This window comes from Lynx canadensis, chromosome A1 (genome assembly GCF_007474595.2).
Source record: "Lynx canadensis isolate LIC74 chromosome A1, mLynCan4.pri.v2, whole genome shotgun sequence".
In the NCBI taxonomy this organism is placed as follows: Eukaryota; Metazoa; Chordata; class Mammalia; order Carnivora; family Felidae; genus Lynx; species Lynx canadensis.
Window position 1 is genome coordinate 100,062,745 of NC_044303.2, and position 23,388 is coordinate 100,086,132.

The 23,388-nt window shown below is 39.2% G+C and overlaps 1 long non-coding RNA gene across 1 annotated transcript; it reads right to left on the reverse strand.

The window, feature by feature from the left end:
- Positions 1-1,060: 1,060 nt before the first annotated feature.
- LOC115508274 lies at positions 1,061-16,519 on the reverse strand. The gene is made up of 3 exons (XR_003966969.1): positions 16,461-16,519; positions 9,317-9,320; positions 1,061-1,080 (listed from the first exon to the last, which is right to left on the reverse strand). It is a non-coding gene; the product is annotated as an uncharacterized LOC115508274 (long non-coding RNA).
- Between the last annotated feature and the right edge of the window lie 6,869 nt (positions 16,520-23,388).

Sequence of the window (23,388 nt, forward strand, 5' to 3'; positions counted from 1 at the left end):
AAATGGAAGAACTGATTTTCCCAGTTTGACTTCCATTCAGAGACACATTTGTAAATTATAAGTAGAGATGAGGGGAAAAAAGACAAAGGAATTTAGAATCACAGTCTTAAAATACTGCCAAGGCACTGCATAAACCATTTTTAACAGTAATTGAGTATGTGTATAGGGAATTGCACTGTATTAACCACTTTGGGAATTATAATTTAGTTGAATACAGCTCTTGTTTTCACAGAAGACACAATCTACTGGATAAAGTATCTACTTTGTGATGAAAGTGCATGTTAAAAAGCACTAGGGAGAAAAGAGAAATTTCATTTTAACATGTAGAGTTATAAGACTGCGCTCTAAGAAAGAATTCTATAGCCAGTTTTTTAGATGGGCAACAAAAATTAGAGCTCCAGTAAGACAAAATGATGTTGGTACAGGTTTAGTACAGTCCCTCAGACATAGTAAGTAATCTGTAAACATTTGTTATTCAACTTTACAGTAAATTCTATTATCTTTACTTTCATAGTAGAAATATCGCCTCCTTAAATATCTGTATTAATGTACCAACTAGAAGGAGTTAATGAACAAGAAAGAGAGAAGACAATTGTCAACTACAGCAAAGAGTTTATTTACATTATAGGAGAATTTAAGAGATTCAATGAGAGACGAGAGACTATGAGACATATAATAATGAAACTATTAACATAAATCAATGTATCATGAGAACTTATTGAACTCCAACAGTGTGTAAGATATTCTAGAACATGTTATCATGCACTGTCAGGATACAAAAACCTGAAAAGCTTAGATTTCTTGTCTGCTGAATGAGAAGATAAGCCATATCTGAGAAGTACATGGAAATGAATACAAGGTGATTAAGTGCCCATTTTATGAGGGACAGTGAAGGTTACAGGGCAATATCAATTAAACAAGAGTTTTATATTGGCAGGTGGTATTGAAGTTTTTAGGTTGGACTGTAATTCCTTGTTCTGCTGTGTTTTGGGTTTTTTTAAATTTTATTTATTTATTTATTGAGGGGGGGGGGCAGAGGGGGAAGAGAGAGACACAGAGAGAGAGAGAATCCCAAGCAGGCTCCACGCTGTCAGCACAGAGCCTGATGTGGGGCTCAAATTCACAGACGCTGAGATCATGACCTAAGCTAAAACCAAGTTGGCCTCTTAAGTGACTGAGACACCCAGGCGCTCCTGTTGTGCTGCGTTTTTAGGATAAAATCATTACCTCCCTTGCTTCTCCCAAGCAGATGGGGGTAGGGCTGGAGGGGGAGGGAGGGAAGTAAGTATTCTTTACTCAGTATCAATGGTTCGTCAGAAAAACAAAATCAAAATCTACAAAACTAATTGTAATCGCCACCAAGTTTGCCAATGGAACTGTATTTTTTTTTTTTTTTACTAACTCACATTCACACGTTCTAAACGGTTTACAGAGTGACTTTGCACACATTCTATTATTAGTTGGCACAGCAAATATGAGTAGAAACAGGTGCTCAGGAAGCTTAAAAGACTTGAGTAAAGGCTAACAGCTAGACATTGGATGGAGCCAGGACTCAGAGTCAAATACTCAAAATGGTATTGAATACTTTGAAATACTCAAAATGGTATTGAACACTTTGAAAGGCCAGAGATGAAGATGTTTCCTGGTCTAAATTTAATTCAATATCAAGGAAAAAAAACTTCCAACACAGGAGTAACTATCATTTGTTGAGCACAAACCGTGTGATCAGTGTTTTATATCTCTAACTGGGCGATCTCCTTGGCCCAGCCAGAGAATCTTAGAACCCATATATTAGTATATGGGATTTTGCTCATATAATCAATAGTCTCCACCTGTCAATAGTTCTAACTAATAGAAAGAGGAGGGAGTAATGTTCTGTGTCCTCCAAGGCTATTTCAGCTAAGAAAAAACAATACTGTTTCTCCTTCTCTCTCTGTTTCTCTCTGGCATCCCAACTCCCGTGCTCTAAGGAAATCAGGCCATATGTGGAAGCCATATATAATTGTTCGAGAAGGCAGTCCTAGTTGGCAACCCAGCCAACATCTAGCCTCATGACCAGACCTGTGAACAAGTCTTTGCCAGGCACTGACTGCAACATGATAGACCATGAGTGACAGTAGGCTAATTGAACTCAGTCAGCCCTGAGGGCCAAGGGAGACAAAAAGAGTGTTGCTTTAAATTATTAAGCTTTAAGGTAATTTGTTCTACAGCAAAATGACAACCAGAGCCTCGTTTTTTTTTTGTTTGTTTGTTTTTTGTTTGTTTTTTTTTTAACCTGGATTATTTCTTTAGAGAAGGCAATTAGTTCAATTTGTAGGCTCTCTGCGGAATCCCAGCCAGGTGATAAATATGTAGCACTTGGTCAGGTCTGAGACCTCATTGTGCAGAGACAGCTACATAAATTGTGGAACCCAGTGCCAAATGAAAATGTAGGGCCCCTTTTTCAGAAAGCAGGAAAAAAGTGTGGAGGCATATATATATATGAAGCTTTTTCCTTTCTTTTATGGTGTCTCCACCTGTTTGTGTTTTGTTGTCTCATGCCATTCCCAGGGAAGCAAAATTTACATTTTAAATTATGAGCGCTTTTTGTGCTATTCATCTTTATATTATGCAATGCAAGCTTCAAATGCAAATATCAAAACATTCAACTTACATGTGGAATCGCCAAAATTACACAATTCATATTACGTGACTCCTGTCCAAAGGGGACCACGAGCCCACCAAGGGAGAGAAGAAAGAAGAAAGAGAAAGGAGAAGGAGGAGAAAGAGAGAACCTATGTCTAGGGACAGAGCGAGCCTAGGGATTGTTCTGGGACATAAGGATTGTGAGGAGATTGCAGACCCTCACAGGTGGCACAAGTGTGGAGCCATCTAGGGATGCAAGGTGTACACATGCTCACTGAGCCTGCTGTCGATACAGGAGCCATGCCTCAGAGAGGGTGGGGTCTGGAGAAGTTCCCTGTCTCACTGGTCTGTGAACAACCCCTATGGATCTTTAAACCTCTGTACTGCGAGGCACTCAAACCTGGATGAAAGGTGGCCACCAAGCCAGATGCAGCATCAAGCAGATAGACCACAAGGTAGGTGTTGCCACTCTGGGGTGGGAGACTGTTAATGTCATAACATTCTAGGTTCTAGGATACCATGGAGTCCGCACGCCCACCCTGTCCCTTTCCTGCACCCATGTCCAAATCCCTGTTGGGGACAGAGGCTGGCAAAGGCTATGAGGTGAGGAGTGTGGAGAAGGAGGCTGGAGGGGCCCAGGATGCCAGGGAGTCAGGGAGCTGGGAAGCAGGGACAACCATCTGGGGAGGTTGCAGGGAAGCAGGATGGGTGGGAGGCTCCAGGGGCCCATGCTTGATCCATTGTCCCTTGAGACTTGCAAATCATAATAGCAACATGCAGTGCATGCCATTAGAAAGAGAAAGACTCAATAAGTAGTTACAAATGTAATTGAAATTCTAACAGAAGTCCAAGGTGCAATGGGAGCCAGTGAGTGTAGGAGGGGTCATCTTTGAAGTATGTAGAAAGACTTCTCTTCTTTCAAATGACACTGGAAGGATGAGCAGGATCGTGTGTCTTTGTTTCCTCGTTTGTGGGAAAGATTGGAACAGGGTTGAGCAGGGACATAGAAAAAGGACAAAAAAGGGCAGGGCATTCCCAGCGGAAAGAAGAGCATGGACCACAGTGCTGTGTCTGGAACAGATACTAATTTTGTAGGTAATGCGAACCCAATGCTGACATACTAAGGGGACAAGAGAGCAGGTTCTGACAGACATGGGACATTAAAATGCAAACGAACAGCAAACCCTGCTGTCTCAGAAGCAGAGAGGAGCATACAGGGGACAAAACAAGGATTTTTTTTTCCCAAATTCAGAGCCTGAGATAGGATTCACATGCAACCAGTTCATTTTGGAAGCTACTGCAGAAAGTGCCACGAAGGAATAGGGATGTAGGACAGAGAGAGGAAGAGAACTAATGAAGGCAGTGTTGCTCTGTGGATAACTGTTACTCCCACTGTGGGGACCCCAACCAGGAGAGATAGTACAGAAACTTCCCTCAGACTTGTCTCCTGTGGGATAAGGAAGCTAGGGCATTTTGACCAATTCCTCTCCATCACTGATGAGAGATTGCCCAAGGGAATCTAACTCCCTGGGGCTGCTGGTTTGGCCATGTGTGGCAATAGCATACTGCCAGGACCAGAGAATGCTTCAGGCAGAGACCACGGCTGTTACTGGCATTCTTGACAATGGTGAACTTCAGGGCAGGCTGAAAGGTTTGGGCAGGGTACAGTGTTGGTCACAGCGTCTGACTGAGTGGCTCACTGAGCTGAGGTAAGGAAATGGAAACGGTAACAGAAGAAAATTCTAGAAAAGACCATGACCTAAGTAGGGAGATAAAATGGTAGCTAGTACTTCCTAGTTCTCCAATTAACTTAATCCATTCACAGAGTTTTGGCGCTCAGTGTTTCAACTGCCATCTTACATGACAAACTGGGTTTTCCAAGAGCTAACTCACTTGTCCAAAGTTTAACAGCCACTAAGAGGATGAGCTTCATAGCATTGATTCCAATCCTTTTTCTACTATTACACACCTCTTTACTAACATGGCTTTCACCTTGAAAAGGAAAAAAAAAAAAAAGAATAAATGGGATTGGCATAATCATCTTCATGCACCAGGACATAAGCAGCTTCTAGAAAGTGGATTTACAAGCGAAGTCAAAACAGCAGCCAGTATGAGAAGACCTCCACCTTATTGAAATGTATATAAATATTTTCCCCCAAGAACTCGCCCTTTCTTCATCTTCATATCCTCTACAGTTTTGGAGAAGAACAGAAAATTTTGCACAGAATATTGCTAACGTGCTCTATATGTGTATTAAGGTATATAATATGTATAAGTAAAAAAAAACTAGATTTCCCCTGGTTTAGTAAAAAAGAGTAAGACTCAATTATTGAGGGTAGTCATGCATCAGTAATCCTCCAAGGAATAAGTTAGCATATACCAGAGGAACAAAATTCTACTAAGCTCAAATACATCACAGGCTTCTAAGAAACAACTTAAAGAGCTAAAAAGAAAAAATCAATATTAACACAATAAATTTAATCATTTATAGGAGGACAGTGTTCTTGGAACTGTACCTTAATAGCAGTCTAAAATTATATCCCCTACTATAAGAACATGGCTTTAGCCACTGGAGTGATTCAGCTGGCACAGTGATTTATTCAGGGTATAAAAAGGTTTGAAATATTAAAACCTTAAATTTGAAAGGTTATCTTCTCTGCCTGGACAATAGCTACATATAAGGGTAAAAATATGATGTAACTAATAATAGGACACTTACAAATGAACGATGCCTTCGAAGGTGAACAAAAATTTTAAAATAAGGTGAATAGAATTTTTCATTAAAAATATTTGACATACTGAATATATATTTGAGGCCAAATGCAGGAATAAGTCACTGTCATCACTGCCATGAGCAATTTTAAAAATCAAAATGCTACAGGGAAGTTATTTTAATGATAGTTAAATCTTCTAGAGACCCAGGTGAGCTTTTGACATAAATCTCAACTGTCCCTAAAAATCTTCCCAAAATGATACACGATGCCCCAATCTTTCCATTCAAACAGCTTCAAAAGATCAGAGTCTCACACAGCTCATACTTTTTTTAATTCAACTTTTGTCAAATTGATTTATGATCTCAAATTGGACTTATGTCAATTTGATTTATGTTCCTGCTCTCGGTCTATGCCATGCGTACTTACCATGACGGAGTTGTCACAGAGGGAAGGGGACCCACAGGGAGAGAGATGATACACCTCCCAAGGGGCCATTAACTGGAAAGAACAGAGCAAGCCTTGCCCTTTGCTCTCAATGGTCCATGAGCTTCAAGAAGCATGTGTCTTGCACTTCCAGGCACAGATTAGAAGCCGGGACTCCACTGAGATAAGCAAACAGATATAATCCAGTGCTTTCTGGGAAAGTAACATCTCCCATAAAGTTCTTTTGTACTTTTAAAGATTAGCTGAGTTAGGAAACCGTTTAAAACTCGTTACCTGTGACCATTAGGTGATAATACATTTCTGTTCAACTTGTCTTGCTACAGAAGGAAAGCCTATGTGGTTGTCTCAATTTTTCCCACCTTAATATAGACATTTTGCCTGTCCCAGGGAGAAACGGGTTTCAAGGTTTGGCGAAGAAAAAAAGATGTGTGAAATAATATTGCACCTCACCATTCACACAAAATAAAGTTCCCAGCCAACACACTTAAGGACTTAATGGTAAATTATCTGCCCTTTTAGGCGCAAGATTGTGATTTCGCTATTAACACCTATTGGCCAAGATATATGGTCCTATTTTCTCCACGTGTGGTCTGCCATTAGCACACGTATTTTTCAAAACTTCTGATGTCACTGCTAGGTATAATTTAACTCTCTTCTTTTTATTGGTAGTATGGTAATGACCATATTTGACTTCTATAAATCTAAACTAAAAAGTGAAGTATAGAGTAGGTGTCTATCAAGCATGTCAATATTTTCTTAGATCACCACCAAACAGTGCAGTGATAAAATTCCCAAAATGACCTTTTGCTTAACTTTGATTTGCAGAAAACATTCTCTCTTTAACAATTGGGGCATAATTTCCACAAATTGCCACTGTAACTACTTCCCAGGAAATCACCAAAAGTTAGTTTGAAAAATATGTTTTGAAAACATTTGAGAAGAATATTGTTTCTACTGAATATCTGCAGAGAACAGAATATACCATGATTTCAAGGCCATGTCAAGGCCAGAAAATGTGCTTGTCTAAGTAGATCCTCAGGTACAAAACAAGACCATTAAGAGGCACCTAGGTGGCTCAGTCGGTTAAATGTCCAACTTCAGCTCAGGTCATAATCTCACAGTTCATGGGGCTCGGTTCATGGGTTTGAGTCCCACGTCAGGCTCTGTGCTGATAGCTCAGAGCCTGGAGCCTGCTTCAGATTCTGGGTCTACTTCTCTCTCTGCCCCTCTCCCACTCACACTCTGTCTCTCTCAAAAACAAATAAACATGAAAAATAAAAGACCATTAAGACCCTTAAAATTTTACATTTTCTGTAAACTTTAAGTTGTGACCACCAACAACTCTCTGGCCACTTTCTTCCCTCCCTGTAGCAGCACTCAAATAATAGGGTATTCAGAGAGTTATGGAAGTTTACTCTTCATAGATCTTCGGTCAAGAAAACAGCCATGTCTTTCACCAGCTTATGAGCAGTACTCTAATTGAAGAGAATGTTCCAAACCAGTCACAGAGATCTAATCTATCCCTAGTATTTTATATAGATTAGATGTCCATTCTATTGATCTTAGAAGATTTCAGGCAGCCTTGAACTCTACGTGTTAGTAAGCCTCTAATGCTATGTAATTAATCTGAGGAACTTTGTATTTCTTCAAATTAGCAAATACCATAGCACTTCAAAGCAATACTGAATTCTAGTAAGGACTGATGAAACTTTCTTAAACTGAAGGTAAGAAAAACTAGGCAAGGCCCCCACAGAAAAGCCAGGGGACTCCTTCTCCACATCTAACATCCTGAGCACGCGACTCAAATTTGTGTCTTCATAGGATGACAAATTATGACACATTATAGACAATGTTGTTGGCGCAACAAGTGCCAAAGTTCTCTTGTGATACCTCTCCTGTATCCATGGCTTCGAGCACTGTGCTATTCTCTGTCCCATCAGTGAGATCATAGAGAAGGCCACAAATAGCCTTGGAGGAAAGCAATGATTAAATACAGAATATTGTGACTGTTCCATTTTATTTCATGTTATATCAAGAAATTAATCAGCTATTTAGCTGTTTCTTTCAAGACTGCTTCCTCTGACCTTTTCATAGCTCATGCAGGGCACTGAGAGAGAAGAATAAGAATTCATCGCAGATTCTTCCACACTCTTGCAGTATATCAGGTGTCACAGCGAAAGCTGATTAGCCTGGTTAGGAAAATGTTTTTTCAAAGGAGTGGAAGTGCTCACACTCTGCATGGTGCTTTTCTTTCTCATTAAGCCTGACATTTCAGTGCTTTGTTACAAATCAAAAACCCACGACTGCACTAGATCGTCAGTATGAAATTTTGCCTGCTGCACAGAACACAGTACATGGAAAGAAACGAGAGGGAAGCAAGAGAAAGAGTTCCTGATACATACTTTGTAGCTATGTTCACTTGATGACCCTTACCAAGCGGCAGCAGTAGCTGAGCCAGTTTACAGACAGCCATGGACAGCTATTAGAATACTGACTACCAGAGCAGCCTACACAATTGACAAATCAGAGGGGACTTCGACTGGAAATCCAAGCACATTTGCTTTGCCTACTCTTCATCCCAAATTAGCCTGCCTTTTCCATAGGCAAAGGTTTTGTTGGAATTCCTTGATTTATATTTTGAACTCGATCTCAGTTAAGCATCTGCCTCACTTTTACAAGCGGGAATCTAACCAGAGAGTACTAGCAGCAACAGAGAAACAGAGCAACAGGCTATCAGGGGTGGAGTGACTGTTGTATCCAGCTCAACTATCATTATGATCTAAGGCTTGGGTTTTCTCTGTAAGTTGAGAGGTTGCAAGTATATGCATAAGTCACTGTGACCTCTTCATACTATATATACTCTTTTACTGATAGAAGTTTAAAATTCATGTGCATTTTTTTTTGTAAAAAGAACAGTTGTTGCCCTATTTAGGAACTGCACCAGAAATGGAAATTCTACTCTGAAAAAAAGACTGGGATCACTTGTGGAAATTAGCATAATCAATTTGTCACCATCAGTATATTTACATACATAATAAATTTCCCTTAAGTATCCTGATATACATTCATTTATATATATATATATATATATATATATATATATATATATATATGTATAATACTATAACTGTTGATTTCTATAATTAAAACACAATTTTTTCATGTACAATACACATTTATCTGTAGCTTAAGCCCCTGGTAGAACATACTAGGAAATATATTTCTACTTTATTTACTTATTTACCTTTAGAAATAATGGGCACAGATTGAGTGAAGCAAGTTATGAGGGAGAGCCAGAAAAATCCTGTTCTGAATATAAACAGCATATCCAACTATATGCAGTAAATAGTTACACAATATTAATTTTAGATAGATATACAAAGATGGCGTGATAGATACAATTTGTAATCGTTTTACAATTAATGGATTTAATCTCATTTTTTATAATTTCTATTTCTATATATTTCCCCTTTCACCTGGATGTAAGTAGGTCTGGAATTTAGGAACCAAATATACGCTAACAAATATAAGACATTCCTATCCCTTTTTAAACATAATTTGTTTCTAAAAAATACCAATAACATGTAACATTAAAAAATGCAAATGCTATGTAGAATATTTGCATTATCTAATTCATGTTGTCTTTAGTAAGAAAGCATTTGAAATTATATCTACTAAAATAAAAGAGTAACAGATTAATAAGCTAATATTATTAGTTAAGGAATTAATAAACACAGTGTCTTGGTTATCTATTGCCACATAACAAAATTAGTGGATGAAAACCACAAGCCTCCCAATTTCTGTGGATGAGGACCTGCAGTTGCAGCTATGCTTGGTGCCTCTGGTCAGGGTCTTCTGTCAAATTACAGCCAAGTTGTTGCCTAGGGCCATGTTCTTACCACAAGACTGGACTGGGAGGGTGCCCTTCCAAGGTTGTTCCCGTGGCTGTTGGCAGAACTCAGAACACGTGCCATCTGTGTGCATTTGTCCCTCCCCACAGGTCTGCCTCACCACTCACCACATAGCAATGTGCCTCTGCACAGAGTAAATGACCCAAGAGAGAACATCCAAGATGGAAGCCATAGCACATTCTCACCTGATCTTGGAAATAACATCCCATATTGTTTATCACAATTGTTTATTGTTTTATTCATTAGAAAGTCAGTAAGTCCAGCTCACACTCAACGGAAGGGGACTATACAAGAGTGTGGATATGACAAGGTAGGGATCATCCAGGTAAAAGCAGAGGCTGCCTTTCACATATTGTGTTGAAACTCTCTTGGAAAATATCCCTTTAGGTCTCAGTTCTGTTTAATCAGCAGCTATTACTCATTTGTAATAATTTATTCAAATATTCTATATCAATATGATATCTGGCTAATTTGGTTCTTTGAACCTCCTGGACTGAAGGCTCCAATAAGCACATTTAAATATAATTTAGTCCTCCAAAAAGAATAAGTTATGTCTTCTGATATGGCCCATTTTTGACCCTGTAGGAAACCAATTTAAACTTTTTACACTATTTATAATTGCCTTCAAATGTAATTTCTTTTTTTAAATTTATATTTTAGTTAATTAATATACAGCGCAATGTTGGTCTTAGAAGTAGAATTCAGTGATTCATCAATTACATACAACACCCAGTGCTAATCACAACTGCCCTTCTTAATACCCATCAAATGTAATTTCTCATTATCAAATAATTGTTAAATGCCATTAGATTGTTTGGAAATGAGATTATGAAATCCTCTGGTAAAGTATTAGTAAACTCCAGTTTGAATCATAAATCAAATCTGATGAAGAATAACTTCTGCTTCAGTTTGGCAAGAATATTTTTCTGGTTCAGCAGAAGGGGATTAAATTATGGACAGAAACAGACAAAAAATATACAAGACTTGGAAAGCTTGATTCATTCCAGATCTACCATTGCCTCAGTTTTTTTTTTTTTTAATAAAAAAGGGAAAAACAAGAGCATCAATCAAAAACAGGTATAGCATCCATACCTGCCTTCATATAGCTATCATTCAATTCATTATTTGTCAAGGTAAAAAATGTTATTCAAATCTTGCTCCAAATTACTTATATTATTTTTATATAAGCATTATCAAGGATTAAATTTCAATTCCAATAATGAGTCACCACTTCTGTCCCTTCACCGTTTACTCAAGTATATTTTTTATACATTCTGTATGAGGCTGTTACATTTTTGGCTCTCTTTCTTGAGACAGAAGTAAGGATATCAGATTATCAGAATCAGATTGGATCCTTATTGCTTATTACCTTTTTTTAACTAAGAAAGGGTCAGGCCAATCCTGTGACCCATTCATATTCTAGAGGATGTCATGGTGAAGAACTAAATCCTTTCAGAGCATCCGTCTCCCTGACCTGGCTCTTGCCCATGGTTGGCCCTAAATCGAAACATTTGGATGTGACAAAAGACAGATGCTAATGATCATGCATATCTGCAAAAATCACACCTCATAGTACAATAGTCTTCTCAAGGCTTTCAGAATACCCTCCGTCAATGTGATTCATCACTTTCAAGAATGCCATTTTAAAATATTTCTGGCAATCACATAAGGCACGTGCCAAGAATGACATGAATTAGATCATTTTAAATACATAGAGGTAACTTTATTTCCCTAACTGCCTCCATTATGTAAGTAGAAGATATTACTCCCAATTTAGAGGTTATTCATTAATGACAATGCAAGTTCACATAAGAAATGCCCACAGAAATACACACACACACACACACACACACACAAATATACACACACATACACACATGGTATATTCAGGCTCTCACATACTATGAATAATGAAACAACTTGCCATCTAAAATGATGCTAAAATATAGTTTTACCAAAGCATAAAGGGCATTTGTATGAATATATATGCATCAAACTGCTAAGATGTACAAGCTATGCAATTTTAAAAGGGAATTGAATACTAAGAACTAGTTTTCATTTAAAAACTCAAGTTCCACAGGCCAAAGGAAAAAAATCTGAGTACCAACAAAGTGACATAAACCTCTATTTTAATTCCTACTAGGAAATAATTCTTTTAACTATTATTTTAATCCATAAGCCTTACATTTCATTTTAATATGGCTGTCCTTTTCTTTGCATATGCTTTCTCAATGTGAAAACAAAGTCTTATTCAAGATCTTTACAAATACAGAAGATATTAGCTTGCCCTGTCATTTAGAAGGCCTACGTTTTGAGAAAGAGTATCATACTGAAAAGATGCCCTTGTGATTTAGCAGTTCTTTATCAGCTCCCCACGAAACAACAACTTTCACATATGGGACCCTATATTACCCAAAGATAAAAGTATCCAGTGAACTTTCTGTTGGACTACCTACTCCCTGTTTTTCTCCATTTTGCCCTTTTGTGTGTCTTGCCTTAACAATATGACTCAGCCATTATTCCCCTTTGACATAAAATAGCACTTAGTGATTTTTCTTATCATAACCAAACTCAGAAAAATGCATACATCAGAAAGTTTTCAAGATACTCTGATGTCTTATTTCTATGAAGGTCCTTACATGGCTTTGATGTGTCCATGTTTCAATCATTATCTGTTTCAGTCTCCACAGAGCTCTTGGGAAGGTAAGAGCTTGATGGTAAAAAGGACTACTAGCTGTTTTAGTCAGCTTGGTCTGCCATAACAAAAATGTCAAAGACTGGGTGGTGTAAACAACAGAAATTTATTTTCTCATAGTTCTGGAGAGCAGAAGTCTAAGATCAAGGTACTAGCATGGCTGGCTTCTAATGAGAACTCTCTCCTTGGCTTACAGATGGCCATCTGCTATCTGTGTCCTCACATGCCTTTTCTTCTGTGCAGCACACTCCTGGTGTTTCTCATTGAAACACCAACACTTTAAGACATAATTTACCTAATTAACCCCTGAAAAGGCCTATCGTCAAATATAGTCACATTGGGAGTTAGGACTTCAACATATGGATTTGAGGGGTGGGGGAAACAATTGAGTCCATAACACTTGCCAGTATGCTGGGATCTTAAATGATGTCTTTAGGGTCCCACAGGAAACTCTATGGTTCATCCAGGGGTCATTCAGCTCTAGAAGGTCTGTGACATTCCATTTGCTAGTCCCATCACAGATTATGAGCTTCCTCTGGATTTGTGTTTCGGTATATAGAACAAGTATTTATGGAATTGTGTCTGCAGTATTGGAGCAGCCAATGGCAACTCTAAAGGAAACTCTTCTAAACTTTCCTTTACATATTAGGAAATAAAGCAAACCATTTATCAATGACTCACAGTGATCCAGGTGACTGTCTTATAAAGGTGCCATTCTCATGACCTAAATCTCTGTCCTTTTCAGATAGTATTGATCATGACTTAGAGCCATCTGAGAGAATCAATCCCTCTTCATTAATTTATTCATTCATTCATTCATTCATCAACTATTTATTGTTTGAACGTGCTGGTCAATATCCAACACACTGGGATTCAGCGATAAGGAAGACAAGGTCCCAACTCATAGTTGAGAACTGAATTTGAACTTTTAAAATGTGGACCTTTGGACCTAAGTTTGGAGGACATAATCACTATCCTGGTTTCAATATCATAAAAAAGTGGATCAAAATTAAAATGCTTTCAGGTCGGGACCACTGCTAGGCCATACAATGCCTTTGTGCAAGTTAAAAAATGGCAACTTCTCTATGCCCAGATTGGCACATGAACAACACCAGTGTACAACGAGCATCCCTTTCTTCAATGGACACAGGCTAAGCACGATGCACAGGCAGGACTGTGGCCACCTACAGACTCTTCAGTTGTATCCATTTGTCCAAAGAACACAAACTGCACCATTATAAGTGGCAGTTGTCTCGCAGATGGTGGGATTCAGAATATATTGGGGAGCAACACAGGCCGCCAGCAAACATTCCAATTGAACACCACCTCATACACCAAACAGTTAACCTGAGAAGATTAAGTAAGGTCTAGGAGATTTCAAGGCCAATCCAGAGATTCAAGGAGGCTAGTCAGTAGAATCCCAGATCCAAAAAAATGTGAATATATAAATTCCACAACAATGAAATTCCAGAGATCTTTGTGACTGATTTTATCCCCAGGAACTCTTTGATCTGCTAGAGAAAGCAAGAAAGGTAGACTACCTTCATGTCATGCTTGTTCTAGCCATCTATTTTCTGAATTATATTACAAATCAACTATGAATAGGGGCCTAAGCTGTGAATGCCATGTACCTTAGAAGTACTTATGAAATGCAAAGCAACACAATCCTACTTTCAACAGAAGTTAAAAAAAAAAAAAAAAAGGAAAGAAAGAAAGAGATTGTAAAAAATCAGTTATGTAGGAATGACTAATTTCTAGTTACAGAAATGATTATTGGGTGAAGAGGAACAGTCTCAAGTGTCCTGCATACACTATCCTAAAATATCTTCATATTTCATTTATTTTAGTTAGTGTTTTTCCAGTAGGCATGCATGAATGCATACCATCAATTCAGTGACTGAGAAGTTTGATAACACCATTTTTCTATATCATGAAGATAAATACACAACTTAGCTTTAGGCTTATAATTAAATGAACCACAAAACTCTGATTTATTAAAACTCTTTGCAGATTTTTGGACAGAAATTTATTCATGTTCAAAGGTAACAATAAATTATTATAAACGTTTCTGAACTGAAATTTGTGTTTTTCTGGCCTACAGAAAAGATGTAAGTAAACCCTTTATTCCCTTAATTATATTATAAGTCATACTTAGGTGGACCAAATTAATAATAAGATTGATAGAAGACACTGTTGGCATATATGCTGATAAAATGTAAACAGCATTTTTATTTTTTCTTTGTAAAAAATTTTATTACTGAAATCTAGCTGATAAACAATGTTGTATGAGTTTCAGGTGTACAACATAGTGATATGTGGTTTAATATCAAAATGAGTGCAATGCCTATGACCACACAACAGTCCTAGATTCTAGGGCTATCATCTAGAATCTATATTCTAGATGATCACAAACTGTCATTTCTCCTTTCCTCAAGCACATGTGCTTTTAATTTTTATCAAACCTATTCTATCTTAATTCTGTACTAATATTTCCTAACCTATATTGCCATTTCCATTTGTCCCATGAGGTTTGAAAATTGTTATTTCTTGGGGTGCCTGGTCGCTCAGTTGGTTAAGTATCTGACTCTTGATTTCAGCTCAGGTCATGATCTCATGGTTTGTGGGATGGAGCCCCACATAGGTCTCTGTGCTGATAATGTGGAGCCTGCTTGGGATTCTCTCTCTCTCTCTCTCTCTCTCTCTCTCTTCTCTCTCTCTCTCTCTCTCTCTCTCTCTCTCTCTCCCCTTCCACCACTTGTGCACTCTCTCTCTCTCTCAAAATAAATAAATAAACTTAAAAAAAAGAAATTGTTAGTTCTTATGATCATTCCCACATTTCTCCCACTGTGCCACTGCACTAGCCACTTTCAACAGATGATGACTAGGCTATAGTCATTTCCCTGGTTTAGAGTCTTCTTTATGTACATTTCCTGTCCTCTCTGATTATCCGGCCTCTTCAAAAGCCTCCTTTTATGCTTTTTAATTAAAGAAATACTGAAATAGAAATTAAGTAAAATCAGCCATAATCACGTTACTTTAAAATGTATAAAAAGTTAATGTATAAAACACTACATCCACATCTTCCTCTTTCCCAATCTATCCAATTGCAAAGGTCAGAAGTTATGGTTAATAGCTCAGTGCCCACCTCTTCTGACACTTTTCTATTTTTATACAGATGTCTTTCTCTCTCTCTTTCATATGTTTGTGTGTGTGTGTGTGTGTGTGTGTGTGTTAACACTTAAATGTACACTGTTTTATTCCCTCCAAATATGGGAATGTGTGCACACACACACATTGCTTTTTCCACTGAAAATATCTTATGGATATCTCTCTACATTATAGAGAGAACTACTTTATTTTACTAAAGGGCTGTATGATATCCCATTGTATGACTCCCCTGTAATTTGTCAAGGACAGTTTAGATACAGCTTTTTATTTTTATGTGTAACACTGCAATGAAATTAACATACATCTCTATGTACTCTTTAAGCACTATATTTTTTTCCATGTAATTAATTTCTCAAAGTGAGATGGTGAGATCAAAAGGTTATTCTTTGATGAGATTCTTGAGAATAGGATCCATTTGTAGAATCCCACAGGATTTATATAACACTCCAAGATACAGTTGTCACTAACTGGTGTTAGCAGACTCTAGTTAATTGAGTGGTTGACTATTCTAAAAATAGAACTGACCTTTGTAAATACCTGAACAAATACAAGTGATTGACTCTTTCACTTTTTCCTACAGAATAGATTCTACACAGCCATCCAAAGCATCAGTTGAAGAGGTTATGGTGATAGGCAAGTCTTTATTCACAAGAAATTTTTTTATTGTGTGACTTTGATGCAAATGAAAGCCAACCCACCATTGTCATTGAGAAAGCATTAGCATCTCTCGGTTTTGCTTCTTTCTTTCTTTCTTTCTTTCTTTCTTTCTTTCTTTCTTTTATTTATTTTAGAAAGAGAGAAAAAGAGAGTTTAAGCAGGAGAGAGGGGCAGAGGGAGAGAGAGAGAGAATCTCAAGCAGGCTCCATGCTCAGGGTTCAGTATGGGGCACCAAGTAGGCCTGACCCAGGCCCCATGTGGGGATCAATCCCATGATCCTGGAATCATGACATGAGCCAAAATCAAGAGCCAGATGCTCAACCGACTGAGCCACCCAGGTGCCCCAGTTTTACTGCATTCTAATATACTAATCATTACTGGGAAAATACACCATGTATTAGGTTGGTGTAGTATACTTTAAAGACCACTGTCCAAAGGCTGGCCTGTTGCTATCAAAATTTGTAACTGTGTCAATACTCTCTAGCATACAGCTTCTGCATTTGTAAAATAAGATAAATAAAATAGACAAACACCATGTTCCTTTCTGGTTCTAAATTCTCTACTATAATCCCTGCCAATAAAGACAGCAGTGCCATATTATTTAACTTTCAAAATATTCCTCCCACTTTGATTGAAAATGGAATTATTAGAAACATTTTTCCTAGATCCGTTCAAATTGTATAAAACTGGAGAAATGTGTTCATATAGCTTCGAATTTGCCAACAAAGTGGACGTACTGATTCCTACTGTGCAATGTTTTTGTGAAAATTCAGTGATCAAATACTCTTAGAATACTTTGTATAGTGCTTAGCATATATGAGTACTCAGTGGCTACTACTTTTTTTCATTATGATCACTGGAGAAGGTTTAGAGCTTGTGTTTAAATGCTGTATCATTATATCCTGTTTTAAATCATGAAATTGCTTAAAATAGCAGAATTAAGTAATCATTATCAAAAATTTTTTACACAAATTGTGGAGTGTCTTAGCTTCTTTAATAAAGAATAATTGCAAACATATTTACTCCTGAACTAATATTGAAAGAGCTAAAATATAAAACATAACAAGCAGAAGAGATTACCAAGAACATACTCAATGATCTTCAATCACCATCAGCTGATCCAAGTCCAGACCATGAACTGAAAGAACCCTCTGTTATGTAACTTGAGTAATGATGGCAAACCACATCCTTGGTGGAAGCAGCATCCCAGGGTTCTAGCACTGAAAATAGCTACTTCTAGCATATATAAAGGCCAGCATATGTATACTTTATGCACTTTATTATTTCATAAAAGTTTAGGCTACAATGTATAACAGCAAGAAAGGACACATGCAATCATTAAATCCTTTAGAGCTAGAAAGAAGGCTCCAAACCTTGACCTTATTCAAGTCAATTCTGTCCTAATGTGCATTACACATACTATCCGTACTCCAAACAAACACCAACAAAGTTTTGCCTACAGCCTCTCTGCTCCAAATTCAACTCCATCCTCCCACCTTTGGAGTTGTTGTTGTTGTTGTTGTTGTTTTCTGCACAGAATCCTTATCCCAAACATCTTTTAAGACCACAGTCAAGCTGACCTTCTGTGCAAGGCACACCATAACCCTCCTGTACTTGGTTTGAGGTCAGATTCAACCTTCTATGATTCAGTGTGGCTCTACCTCTTGATTTCGAATCCACAGAGGCCCTAAAATCCAGGTGTCTTTTACTTTTTCATAGTATGAGGGGCTTCTTACTCATCCGGCATCATCTGCTCAAAACATATATTTAGAATTTACTTGAATTGAATCAAATTGAATTGAAGAGGACGGTTGATTCAACCGTTAAGAACATAAGGCTCAAAAATAATATACGTTTACTGGGTTCCACTAGTAGCAGAGATAGAAAAAATAAGCCATTAAACGCACTGCAGCTAAACCATTAAACCAACTACAGTTCCCCTCATCTTTGTTGCTTAAGTGTTATTTCGAACCAGCAAAGTTTGGGGATGTGAAGGAATTTTACTCCCTAATTAGCTTTATTAACAGTGCTCCTTGGGTGCAATGGATCAGGTGCCATCTAAATGCTAGATACACAAGGGTGAAAAAAGATGGACAAGAATTTTTCAGTTTAGTGGGGTAATAGGCTAAGTAAATAATTAGAATTCCATCTCCACACCAGGGTAAGTAGAGGAGCGTGGGACTCCTTGAAGGCCTCTAAGAACCATCTAAGATATGATGAGAACAGTGGAAGTGAGTGAGCTGACAAAGATACAAAAGGAGGGGGTGCTAGACACAGCTACATGGCTGTGGAAAAGCAGGTGCACTGGGGTGGGGTGTCAAAAGATAAATCCATGTTAATTTGCTCATTCTTTGTAGCAACCACCAAAGGGCCTTCATGAATGAACTAAACATTCATACCTACAAGCCTGGCACCATGCCACTCAGGATTAAAATAGAAACCACGGTTTATTGGCACAGTAGTATCAAGCATCCTGTTAAGATCCCCATAAAATGGGTAGGAGAGATGCCCTGGCTAAAAAGCCTCATGTCCACAAGAACAAATACCTTTTGTAACAATGCCACAGCTTCCAAAAATCCCAGTAAAGGCATGCTCAGAGACAAAGTTCATCATACTCAGAGAAGATTAACGTTAATTTGCCAATCAGGGATAATTTTCCCACCAGCAAGATGGCCTGGATGTGTACTCCACATCTGAGCAGAGGCAGACAGTTAACCAGTCGTCATCATCTCTTGCGGAAGGGGAAAGGGTTTGACAAGCATCTGCCCACACTGTCCTGTGGTTAGTTCTGAGTGGAGCAGTGCTCCAGGTAGTGGACACAGCATGTAGAAGCCTATGGGAAAGGAACAAATAGTACCTTCTGGTGCCTAAAGCAAAGTTCATAAAAAGACTGAAGCATACTGGGAGCTGAGAGAGAGTAAGAAGCGCTGGAAATGGCAAGGAAAAGTCACAGAAGCCCGGGAGAATATATTTTACAGGGCTGTGGTTTAATGTGGGACTACTTGAAGGTTCAACGCAAGTGGATAATTTAATCATATTTGCTTTTTAGATAGCTGTCCGGGGCTATTCTATGCACAGGAGATTGGAAGAGCACAAAACGGTCTGATGTCTATGTCTGCCTCTACATACCCACCCTGCAACTTTCCTGGCCCTGTTCTCTCCCCAGGGGTCAGTCTGAATGCACTACAGCAATGAGTTCCCTAGCTTCTGACTTTCTGTTAGGGTCAACCTATGCAGAGCCCTAGCAAGAGACCCAAAGGAAGGCAGAGAATGAGGTCACATAATCATTCCCCTGGATTCTTCCCTTCAAGGTTCCTTCCCTGAGATTGGCCATGTCCTTCCACCAGGTGTCATTGCTCCTTTTCAGGTTGCTCTCAGAACAGTTCTGGGTTCTGGGTTCTGATAGCCAGCCACTCCTCTTGAGATCAGCTCCAGGAGTACTGAACTAACTAGAACTATTCTTATTTTGAAGTGTTCTTTCTATTTTCTCCTAGGTCCTGGTCTGATCACAATAAGACGTTAGGTTAGGCAACCAGTTAGGAGTTGTTGGGATCCTGCCCAAGACCCCCTTGGAAACCTTTCACCATGTGTGTGCCCCCTGCCCTGACCCAACCTTCTGTGTGCTCCTTCTAACAAGAGAATCTGTAACACTGGTAGGAAGATGATGGTCAGGACCGGAACTGCTTTTCCAGGACATGCAGACAAGCAGAGAACTTGAGTGTGTACATCTCCCTAGGGCAGGCCTCATAGGCTGTGACTGGCTGGTGCAGGGCTATAAAAGCCCAGCTCCTTGTCCCAGCTCCATTTCTGAGGCATGCCTATCCTCCAGGGGATCCAGAGGTCCCCTGTGGGATCAGTTCAAGTTATCCCATATTCAGGGCCAAGTGAAAATGGTAGCCCATCTTGATGAAAATGCAGGGGAAAGTGCTATTAAAGGCACTAAATAATACAACGTTTTACTCTCCTCTGTGGTCTCTCTTGACTTGTCATGGCATTTTGACCTTCTATTTAATGTCATTTTAAGAAAGAAAAATGCTTAACATCTTACACTGAAAGCCTCAGTTTCACTGTTCACGTTTAGATTTTAGATTGTGCAATGCCTGCTTTAAGTATAAATATAAGAGCAATTTATTGATATAAAAAGTCACTGAGGGGCGCCTGGGTGGCTTGGTTGGTTAAGCGTCCGACTTCAGCTCAGGTCATGATCTCACGGTCCGTGAGTTCGAGCCCCGCGTCGGGCTCTGTGCTGACAGCTCGGAGCCTGGAGCCTGTTTCAGATTCTGTGTCTCCCTCTCTCTCTGCCCCTCCCCTGTTCATTCTCTGTCTCTCTGTGTCTCAAAAATAAATAAATGTTAAAAATTAAAAAAAAAAAAAGTCACTGAAATTACACAATTCATATTTTGTGGCTTGTACATGCATAGGTATTTCATTGTTACCAGAACAGGGGAAATGCTACACAAAAGTAACTGAATTGTTTTTATTTCGTTTTTTGAATGGGCACACGTTCTATTAACACTCCATCTTTAGCTTACTGATAAAGAAAGGACCAAAAGGAAAATGAACTATGGGTTACTTTACTTCCTAGATTCCATCCGTGTCACCTTTTTTAGCATAAATGACTTGCTAAGACAGTGAAGTCTGACACTAGCAAGAAAAGATCTGGTAAGTTTCCTTAGTCCTTCCTGTTTGTTCCTTGGAATGTCAGGGACTTCTTTCTGCATTCCCCGTACATTCTGTTTCAAAAGCAAAGGGCAGCTTGAAAAGCAAATGGGCACCCCAGCTTCCTTGGTCACAGATTCAACACCTCTACCTCCAACTTGCTTTCAGTGATGCTTATCTCCCACTCCTTATGGCTCCACCAAAGTTCAACATTCAGGGAGCATTGTAAGCGCTATCTGTGAACAGGGACGCAAGGGATGAGAAACACACAAATTACATGTGTCTGCTCACCTGTGCACTCCATTGTGCTCCCCCCCCCCCCAACACACACACACCACAACCGACTGCTCTTAAAAGATACAGGTTCAAAAATCAGATTCTTAATGACTTTCAAGACCGCGGCGGCAGCAAAGCATTAAACCAAGCCCAGGGCTTGACTCAGTTCAGGACGCTACCCGTTTGCACAGGCCTTTGAAGCTAGCCTTTTCTGTTCTCAATTTTGCTGAATCACACCCTTTTATTGTTTTCCCCTTTACACTTCTTCTACTTCCTTACTGGTTTCTCCTGGCGGCATTTCCTTGATAAATCACTTGCAAATGAGACATTTGCTGGAAGTTTGCTTAGGAAACCAACCTAAAAAAGGTTTTATTGGAAATGTTCCTAAGAGGCAAATCTAAGATGAGTTTCAGGAACTGGATCACTGGCTGGACAAGTAACAACACGCACCCCACACCTACGTCCCGCAATACTGGTGGTGAGTGGAGGGTGATAGTTCCTGGGGTGTTCCAGCATTGCAGTTACTAAGATTTCCACTTATAGAACTGGGACAGACACAGATGGAAGGAGATGCCCTTGTGTGTGCAGTCTCTCTCTTGGGTCAGGGCTGTGGTGGAAATGTGTAATTGACTGGGTTTGACTGAGCACCGCTGATGCGTAAAAAAGAGAAAATGACAGGGGCGCATCGGTGACTCATTCAGTTAAATGTTGGACCCTTGATTATGGCTCAGGTCATGATCTCACAGTTCCTGGGTTCGAGCCCTGTGTTAGGCTCTATGGGGATAGTGTGGAGCCTGCTTGAGATTGTCTCTCTGCCCCTCCCCCACTCATGTGAGTGCCCTCACTTGCTCTCTTTGTCTTTCTCTCTCTCTCTCTCAAGATAAATAAGGCTTAAAAAAGAGAGAGAGAGGGGCGCCTGGGTGGCGCAGTCGGTTAAGCGTCCGACTTCAGCCAGGTCACGATCTCGCGGTCCGTGAGTTCGAGCCCCGCGTCGGGCTCTGGGCTGATGGCTCAGAGCCTGGAGCCTGTTTCCGATTCTGTGTCTCCCTCTCTCTCTGCCCCTCCCCCGTTCATGCTCTGTCTCTCTCTGTCCCAAAAATAAATAAACGTTGAAAAAAAAAAAAATTTTAAAAATAAAAAAAAAAAAAAAAAGAGAGAGAGAAAGAGAGAGAATAGCAGACTCGGCTGAGTTAATTACCAGAGTAATGAAGTGAATATCAGAAATGCTCCATGGCAGCGTATAAAGAGGTCCTCCTCTCCAGAGCAGGAGTCAGCAAACTCTTTGGGCCAAGTTTGATCCACTACTATCTTTGTAAATAAAGTTTAACTAGAACACGACCACACTTATTCATTACATGTACTCTATGACTGCTTATAGTACACTATAATAGCAGAGTTGAATAGATACCAAAGAGACCTTATGCCCCACCAAGCCTAAAATATTGCTCTGGCTCAGTACAGAAAAAGTTTGCAAGTCCCTGACCTGGAGTCTGAGAGCAGCCTGAGCTGCTTGTCACATGGACTTCCTCCTTGTCTGTCTCTGTCTAAATTTTTGTCTCCTTGGAAGAACCCCAATCACTGAAATAGGATACACCTTAATCCAGTATGATCTCACTTTAACTTGGTTACCTCTGCAAAGACCCTATTTCTGAATAAGGCCTATTCACAGATTCTGGGTGGACAAGAATTTTACTGGGATACTATTCACCTAGTATACCACGATATCAACAATTAGGTCCAAATCTCAGCATGGCGCAACTAGGGAAATGCTGGCTCTGCTAAGGGATGGAAGGATTATACTTAGAAGCCCAGGAGCTAAGATGTTCATACAGTTCTAGGAGTATAATGGTCTGAGGTATCCCAGACACCTCCTGAAGATAAAGTAGGAGTTACTGTACCTTGTGCCTCTGACCACAGAGGAAAAAAATTAGCAAATGAAATGAATTAAAACAGAGTTTGCTAGACCTCTTCTAGTTTTAGAGGCAGCTTGCACTGCAGTTCTGACTCATTTATCGAGTGACCTGGGAGATTTCCCAGTTTTGAATAGATCTGAGAGTGAGGCAAGAACGTGTTCTGCAGCTGAGTGCAACCACTCCCTTTAGAATTTTCAGAGATTTCCTTGTGATAATACACCGAATCACAATACATTTTCCTTTTCCTAAGACAAAATCCTCTACTGTTCTCTGTTCAAAACCCTCAGATGTTCCATTAACAGCAAGAACATAATCCAGAATCCAGA